We start from the raw sequence: 9867 nt of genomic DNA, 5'->3' as shown, positions 1-9867 counted from the left end.
CTCAGAGAGGTTTCCCCCTCTTGATTATTCAGTGATAATATTCCACAAAATAATAGATGAGTCTCATTACATACTGTAGGCCTCAGTGCTGAAATAAGGTTAAATTGCCAAAACCAGTATTGTAGGATATTCCCACCTTAATGTTTCAGAGCCTTGATTTAAACATATGTGCATGGATTGTTTAATAATACATAGGTGCAGTTAATTATTTGGAATTGAACACGCACGTAGGCCTCCAGCATAGAACTTTTACATCGGTTCCTCAGAGATGTTGATTGAGCACACAAACACCTGCAGTACGGTGCCACTGGGACAAGACACAACCACTTTATGCAGATTGTGAAGCTCAGCCCCGTGTTTTAGCGGGCTTGTTTTAACAATCAGCCGAGGTGGGGGGGCAGGGGGTGGAGATTCTGTGTAAATGTGATCCCTAAAGTCGTCCGTGAGTCAGACCTGCCCTTTCTCAAAGGCAGGCTGTGTGCGCGCAGTGCCAGTGTGAGCAAGCCCAGCAGCATCACCCAGCGCTCATGGGGGCGAAGTCACTGAGGCTGGAAGCTGGGGGGGTGTTCTCATTAACACTTCACTCTCAGACAACATTAGGGGTCCCTGTTAGCACAGATGCGCTCTTAGAGCTGTCAGAGGCTGGTTTGTGACATCTAACACTTCCGTACAATGAAGGGAGGAGATTCCAGCAGTCTGTGCACTAATGGAGGCTGAGCAAACACTCATAACACTGATCTCCTATCTTGCAATATTTACAGCGTACAGTCACTTCAAGCTAACAGAGTGTGGTGTGCTAATGATATTGAAGAGAAAGACCCAAGGGCATGACTGAGGAGCAGTGCAAGAGGTTTGCCAATGAATTTTGAAGTTAGCAAAGTCTTGAAACTGTTCTTTGAAGCTTTCCTTAAAACTGTGACTGTACATATATCTTAAATAGCACAGGCACTGTCAGGTTTACATGACCTTACAGAATATCCTTGTCTCGCTGAAATTTGGAAACACTATTCATGGCAGCAGGCCTGTGTTTTGGGTTCTCCAGTTACCCGCCCTGGATATAGTCCCAGACAGGCAGCTCAGGGCAGGCAGATCAGGACAAATAGGGTCCGTGTTATTGGACCCGGGGGATCCAGCACAGCAACAAGGTAAAATTCTACTTTCAAATCCAACTGGGGAACTGGTGGCGCCTGCTGTTGTATTTTGTGTCCTGTGGAGAGCAAAAGGCAAAAAAGGAATAAAAGACTCTACAAGGTTAAACATTCTCTCTCCATTGGTTGTGTCTGTGTGACAATGCTGAATGTCATTAAGCTGAAACAGGACATATTTGTGTCAATGGCGTATTAGTGCTTATTCATATATTATTACATGTGTTTTTTACATTGTGCTTTGTTTTTCTCTCCTTTCAGGTTGAGTTAGTCAGACCATACTCTCTGGTATAGTTCAGGTAGGAAGCTATGTCAGCATGCGTAGGCTGCAAAGGAACAAGTAACAGGTTTATTCCACGCTGAAGAGAGAAGAAAGAAAACACAACGTTTCGGCTGCGGAGCTTTCCATACTCTTTGGTATGACCTATTTTACTATTGAATCAGAGATCGCTAAGTAATCAGTCACATGAGCAATTAAGAATCTCAATCAATGACACAGCATAAATATTACAACAGGTTAGGGAAAAAATAGAACAACAGAAGTACCTGCAGGGTACAGTCTCCTTTCTGCTCCTACAATTGGATTGCAGAACTGAAAAAGAAAAATGTCAGCTCAAGTGAACATTTCATATGCAGCAATCATTTCTACTGCAACACAGTAGCAATGCCTTTTCTATGAGGTCCGTTATTTTATAGATATAAGCCATAATCACAGTTACTCTGTGTTTAAGTTAGGTTTCAATTAAATTTGATATAAAAATGTTTACCCCTGAAACTATTGACACGACCCTGCCCCTAGCCAAATTTCTCTGCCCATGCTGGGTCTCTGAAGCCCACAGAAGCAGTAGGACAAAAGCAAAAGTGACTCATTAGCCTGTTGTTTTCTGTGGGAAGGACTGAAATTAAGCCTCATGGACTTCACTGACTACTAACATGTGCTCTATCGCCACCCTCTTGTCTGTTCTGTGGGAGGCTAGATTTTACAGTTTGGTTTAGGGGCTTTAAACAAACTCCAGAATGACTGTTGAATTCTTGTTTATGTATGTTAAATTTTCTCAGCTTTTCTCCATGCCAACTCTTTCTCATCTAGAGGCATTAATTAAATGTTGAGGAAAGCAGTGTTTGAGAAAAGAGAAGCAATTCGTCTTAGACAATTCTTATAAATTAGCACAGTGGCAATCAGTTGTAGAAAAAGCCTTTTAGTTAAGTACGAGCTAAAACCATTTAAATATAATTTGCATAATAGGCTTTATTTTATGGAAAAATGAAACTATAACGATGAAGAAAAGAAAACAATGCTCACTTGACTGGACTGGAAAACTGGGAGCTTTTCCTTACAGAAAATGGGGCACATTTTCAAAGTCATCCTCCGAAGATTTCCCGGAGAAATTATTGTAGACCTAATAAGTAACATTTGTTGTCTCTCATGAAACGACCAGATGTGATGCAAAAGCAACATGCTGATTTTACAAGGCCGTGAAATGGATTCTGCTGCAGGAGGAGAACTCATTCTCTCCAGATGTGCCTGTTTGAACTGAGGGGGCAATTACGGGTTTATGAGTGTTTTTGTAAGACATTAGTGTGTCACACGATCAGACAGTTTGGTGGCTCCGTGTTTGCTATTTGTGGAAGCAGGTGACTACACCATAGGGCCCAGCACTCAACACAGCTGTAAGGGAGCCAGATTGTACAAGCCCTGAGTGGAAGTTAGCCAGCGCAGCAGGGTTATCAGTGCCACTCATACAGCACCTCATACAGTGCAGTGTCCCTTGGACTATAGTTGGGAATTTTCTTACAATTGCAGGTCCAGACAGAGGACTGCCACCTGCTACTCCAGCAATACTGTTAAACTATACAATGCCAAGTCATTGCAATGTGTGTGCATGAACGTGTTGGTTCCATTTTATTTTATTCACTACTAATATAAGCACTAAGTATAAGTATTTTTATCGAATAAACAGACAACATATAAAAGCACGAAATTTTCTTCCATCCCTATTACTTCTGTTACTCAATTGTGCCGGGCTGACCTTTCATGCATTAGTAGCAAAGTGACAAGCCCCTGCCATTTAGAAAGAGTCTGCAGACATTACTTCCTTGAAAATACAGCAGTCATGTTCTTTTTTCAAACTGTGCCCATTGAAAGCACTTAGCCGTTTTGTAACCACCGAGTTATAGGTGAAAATGTCTGGTTCCAGACACTGATTCTGCTATAATTGAGCATCTACAAGTGCGTGGGGCCATTATCTGTCTCTCACTGCTTCCTTCTCTATGGATAATACTGTACTTCTCAACACATCTCTGCACCATGAAGTGTGCCTTTCAGCTCCTCATTCAGGATTCTCATCCCGGGCCCCTTGCTCTTGTCTAGTCATGGAGTTGTTTGTTTTCTGCATGCACAGAGGCAATGTTAGATGACTCAAATACCCAAGCAATAACCTCAGACTCCAAACCACAACTCTAAAATGAGCATTGGGCTTCTCCAAAAATCAAATTCAAAGTATCTTGATATACCAGTTCAAAAGGCAGAGGGCTGGTCTTACTTACGCAGTCCTACATTGCCCTGTTACAGTGATTACTGATTTATTCAGTACCCGTCTTCTGGCACTATTTCCCTAACTCCTGTCATTGGACAGAACAGTTCAGTGCAGCATACACAGCAGATAAAGTACTGTATTTCAGTCAGGATGGCATTCTGAAAAAGAAGAAGAGTAAAATGTCTTATCTCTGCTATTGCAGAAGGTGCAGACCAGCTCAAAGGACACTCATATTTACTGTCGAACACTGGGATTAATCCATGCAATTTATTTGATATCATGCCCAGCCACCTCTTAAACTGGACATCACATTCTAAATGGTGGTCTACATTCCTGGGCTAACTTTCTAACTGCATTTGACAGGATTATTGTACAGGAAAACTGGGATGGCATACAGACCTAAACGGCATGACATCCCTGATTGAAACTGGAAGGCAGAACTGGGTACGAGACAGAAAAAGCTGACCTTCACACTGGAAATCTAAAAGACAGGGGAGGCACACCTTGTGCCCAGAGCCCAACCTGCACATACATTATTTCCTGATCTATGCTTGATACTGTGTATTGTCACTGTGTGTTGTCTCATTGTACAAGTAAAAAATGAAAACACCCCTCAATCATTTTAGTGGAGGGAATATGGATTGTGAAAGCCTAAATTAAAACATCCTGCATTGATATCTGTTTTTTTTAAATACTCAGTTATTGCTGGTCTTGGATTCATTCAATAATTTATGTCACTTAATTTAGCTATTATAACAGCATGAGTAAAATGTAAGCAATAACATTAGCCTGCCTCCTCATTTAAAAAAGTAATAATAGTTAATAACTTTGAAATTTTGAACCTGTTCCAGGTGAAACAGCCAGGCGTTGTGAGTCACACAAAAGGGCTACGGCCCCAGGAGGAAGGCAAAGCCCTTCATCTCCCTCAGTTCGTTAACGATACACACGCAGTCCTGCTCCCTTGCCTGAGTAGTACATTAGGCACAGGCGTACCTCACGACTCACTGTAAAGACGAGAAAACCCCACAGCCAGAGGTCTCTGCACTCTCAGACAATTTCTGTGCACTCAGCAGGCGGATTATCTCTTTCAGTTCTGCTTCCCGTAAAACACAGAACTAATTTCACAGCCCAGTGCCAAGAAAGAATTGATGGCTGTTTTTCCCCCTCATCTATGATTACCGCCATGTGACTCAGAATGAGAAATCATTAAGGTAAACATGTGCACGGGGAGACCCGGGTCAGGTCTTCTAACGCTGATGGAAAATGAGTCCCCATCCATGTTGGATTGAGTGAGAGAGATACAGTATTGCTCTCAGTGCAGGTAGGGACTGAATTCACCTCTTCCACAGGAATGCAGAGCCTGGGAGTAGCTTGCAGTAAGCACTGTCTCCCTGTACAGGGATAAAATATCCCCTTAATACTACCAGCCACTGACAAGGCATCATCTGCAGGAAAGAGGTGACCTGTCGCAAGCATGCTTAAAGATCTCACAAGGAGAGTGATGGAATATTCCTTTACACAGTAAAATTTCTCTCTTCAAATATGTGATTATTAAGTAACGAGGCTCTGATTCTCAAAGAGTTTATCATTGATCAGGAAGGTATTTCTAAATGGAAGTGCTTCACTGAACTTCGGGAGGGGTAACGACAGACAAAGTTTTAAATTGCAGGAACTTTTTACAGACTTTTGCTATAGATGTGACTCTTGCACCAGAACCAGCTGCTGTCTGTGGGTTCAGGGCTTTAAAACGGCCGCGGTGGTAAAGGGGGACCCACTACACTGTAAGGCCCTCAGGACGGGCGGCAGCAAGGTGTCTGGTCGCAGAGATAAATCTGCTACTTACTCCAACTATTGCAAAAAATAACCTTCTCTTCCCCTGCCTATGATGAATGCTTTCATTACTTTGAATTAGATTACAGTTTTCGTTTTAGAAATCTGAGATGATTTACTGATGCAGTGATTTAGCAGGTAGATTGAGTCTGCACATTGCTCCCTCCAAACACGCATCCCCGCCTCATGAATACTGAGAAATTATAACACTTAACCGTACTTATTAGGGCGACGAACATGCTCTCTTTTTGACTGGATTTCTTAGATTTTTGTTGTCTAAACTTATAGGTTTTTGTCTTTTAGTTACTCCCAAGGGCTCATTTTATTAGTTCTGGCATGCATAAAAAAACTATTTTTTCAAAATATTTCACCCCATTTTAGTAATGCAACAAACAAGGTTTTTCCATGGAAGTGTGGAAAGCTGAGACTCGCCTAATCTCAGGTCTTAATCAGTGCTGTCAGGTCTCAGGCTTAGATGTACAGTAAGCCTCAACAACATGTCTCCTTTACACCCAGCGTTCCACAAGAGAGTGCGTATATTAGGAAAGACCCTGACCTTGAGGAATTCTTAGCATTTTATATTCCCTTAAGGCTTAGTGCATGATATCAGAAGACTGCAAACTATACCACGCATAGAAATACAGGATCAAATTATCTCTAGTTGAAAGACATTTTGTAAGCCAAATTGAATTTCTAATACACAATCTCCAGCTCTATTGTCTGGCATATTCATGACTCCGTGCGGTGTCTGAGCACACCAATTACAGCTTATGTTTCAGCGTTGTGGGCTGTGATGTGAAAACGCAAAATGAGGCAGCCTGCTTTAAACACGTTATTAAGTTTATTCATTTTCAGAAACTTATCTGTAAAGGTAGCAGACTCCTTGGTGCTTTCGCTGGAAGAAGTTTCAGCAGAAAAGAAAAAAGGTTGGCATATCAGCTGCAATTCCCTCCAACGTGAACTAGTGTTTGTTTTAGGAAATAGATGAAGACGGCACTGAAATGGAAAAATTCACAACAAGACCTTATATCTGCTCATCTATATAATAACAGTGCTTCCACAGAGGATGGCTGTAGAAAAGTGTCTTTTTTTTGCTGTCCCTCTGAAAATAAAATCCAACAGGCTGAGGAAATCACCTTTTTATTGCAAACTAATTCATTCCTTTTAACCGATCACCCTTTCCCAAATTTCTAGTGTCTTCTAGTGTCCAAACTCCTGTTTCACCAAAGAGACGGAAGGCCAGAGGGAGGTTCGAAATTCGTATCTTTATCATCTTTCTCACTGCAACACATCTACCTTGAAAAAGCAAATCTCATGGATACAGCGTGTTGAAGACCTTTTAACATGCATTAGATATTCAAGGATGCAGGGAGTGTAACAGCACTACAGCATACTGTAGCAAGCTTCGTTGGACAGTAAAGACATGAACAATCAAACAAGGGAGTGAATAGGACACAGAGTATCACTCTAGATCTGATTTCCTTTGTACTGTAGTTCTTCTACTGATAAAGCCTGCCCATGTGCTGGGATATTTAAGGCTGTGCACTGTCATTGTCCTTTCAAGACAACGCAGCTTTTCCATTCCTACCCCAAGTCATTGATCATCACTGCATTCCACTGGGATGGTGCGCTGCCTGTTTGTGTCTGCTTGCGTCATGCTATTGTAATCAATGAATTTCATTATCATCTTCATGTGGAAAGGCTCCCACGACAGGAAAAGGACTGATTCCCGCAAGACTGAAACTATCAACAAAAGTGTTGTGATGAATTGAAAAATTAAAAAAGCTGCCGACAAACCCAGCTGCATCCTAGGACTAATTAAAAGTGAGCCAAACAAAACAGTGCTTTCTTTACCGAACCAGGTGACAAGGCTGATGACGTAAATGGCTGAAATGCATGAGAACAGTATGCATTAGTCTGTTTTTTAATGAACCGGTATGTTTTTCCGGTCTTTCTTTAACAAAACAAAAGGGATTTATGCTGCACGAATGCAGAACAAACTACAGAATTACTGCCAGTGTTAATCAATAAAACAATCAAGAACTGAATCAGTCATAATAGAAATTAAGTGCTTCAAGCAATAAAACATATGTGACTGTTTAAGGTTTAAATAAGGATCCATGGATTTAAAAGCTAGAGAAGGAATGACAGTATTAAGGGGAAAGGTATAAAGATACTTTCATTTTTTTGTTCACCATCTTGTGAGATTAACATGTTAATCTAATCCCAGGCCCACCCACACACCGGTTGGTTTTTGTTCCAATCCAGCACTCAGTTACACTACTGAACTCCTCATCGACGTAATAATAAGACTAATTTGAGCTGTTTGACTGTTTTTTAGATCCTGAACACGTTGCAGGTTGACCTTCCAATGTTGTACTTCATTAGTAAAAACTTGAAAAGCAGCAGGTGACCCTCCAGGAGCCCCACAGGAATTATCTGTGGAAGACAAGCTTCCTTCCCCAGATTAGATTCTAAAAAAGTCTCCTTTTATCCAGTCTCCTGAGTTCAGAAAACATCTGCATACACATCCCTTATATTTGCATTATCACCAATGTGACAGGTTCAGTCACACAATTTTGATTGTGAACGTATGCCAACGCGACAACAGTCCTTGGGGTGTCTTTGAGGCTCTTCGTGTCTTAAAATGAATGAATGTTTGATAATTATGTTGCTCTGTTCATACAGTACCAATAGATCCCAACGAGCTTTCCGCAGCAGTAGGCATCCGGCTCATTCCCACTGAAGTGATGCCTGAGAGTTATTCTGCTCCAGCAGCTCCACTGCATCAGCATCAGGAGGCCGGAAATTACTTCACTATTTGAATCAAGGGGAATCTTAAGAGTGGCCATATTGTGCAAATGCACAAGAGCCAGGGCACTGGGTTTAACAGCCCTACTTTTGTGAACAGTGCCAAATGATCTTTAATAGTCTCATTATAATGTTTCATTCAGTGAACGTCACCTCCTACAGCAGAGTGTCCAAAGTCACCATATTAGGGTACTGGTATGGAATTTCTGGTCCAGAGGGAATAGTGACACCTACTGTTCCACCAGCACCATGTAAAAAAACGCTACAAAGTCAACGCCCCAGGCGAGGGGACGGAGGGACCGGCGTGAGGTTAGCAGGGACAAAAAATAACACAAAAAGAGGTGGAAAAATAAACAAAAAGCCAAGTGTGTCTTTATAGGACCTGCCCAGCTGGGGCTCATCATCTAGAAGCCGGGACAGCCGGGACTACAAAGGCGAGGCTCCGCCCTTCTACCAGGGCCCCGCCTCCACACTGGGCACGCCCCCAAATCATGCCACACCCACTAACAGCAAAAACACCATTTTCCTCAGAGGTCCGCCCAGGCCCGGCCTTGATTAGCGTCAGAGATCTGACGAGATGTGGCAGAGGAAGCTAAGCCATTACACAATGGTAACACTGCTGTCAATACGTGCCTTTCCTACTAACACAAAGAAAGAGACAACCCTACCATGGTAGTCATTGAAAGAATTAACATAAACACCTGACACATAGAGAAAAACATGGGAGGAAGAAAAATATCCCATGAAAAATCAATCCTTCGCGCAAGATTGCAACATTGCAACATTGGTGTTGATATATATCTTATAATATAAAGACACCATTTAGCACTGACCTAGAAGAGAGTCTCTTTGGGATGGAGTGCAATGAAAGGTCATTGCAGAAGATTATATATCAGGTTTGTTTTTTGCCCTGTATAAACAGCAGATGACGCCAATTCTGAATAGTAGATGTCACATAAGGCACTCAGACAAGACATGTGGTTGTCAGAATAGAGTGGAAATGTATATAGTGTATTTACACAAAACTACATTCTGTCAAGCTACTGTAACACGCTTTCCTATCTTTTTATTTCCCTGCAGCCTGGATTCTGGCACTGGAATATGACGCCACGCTTGCATGTCCTGGCGGTCTGTGACATCAGAGCCTGGAGCGCCACCCTAAACATGGCCGACCCAGAAGACCTCAGCTCCTTCACGGAGATATCCCCGACAACACAAACCAGACAGCAGGATCCCAACCCTGGACTCTGCAGAAACCATGATCTATTAGGATTATTGTACCACAAACCCATCAAACTGATTGCCTGGAAGAGTGCAAACAATGTTCCTGGGACCCCCCCCAGAGGTTTCTTTGTTCCTACAGGGGGTTTTCCTTTTCCTCTCCTCTGTGCCCACATGACACCTGTTTCTCTACAATAATTTAAAATGTGACACTATATAACTCTGTGAGGTGCTCTGGGGAAACCAGCTGCACAGGGATCTAAATGTAGTAAATGAAAGACTGTTTGCTAAAATGACTTGATTTATATGTCAAACATATTGTT

Source organism: Lepisosteus platostomus, chromosome 11 (genome assembly GCF_059453375.1).
Source record: "Lepisosteus platostomus isolate fLepPlt1 chromosome 11, fLepPlt1.hap1, whole genome shotgun sequence".
Classification (NCBI taxonomy): Eukaryota; Metazoa; Chordata; class Actinopteri; order Semionotiformes; family Lepisosteidae; genus Lepisosteus; species Lepisosteus platostomus.
This window is presented reverse-complemented; position numbering follows the sequence as displayed.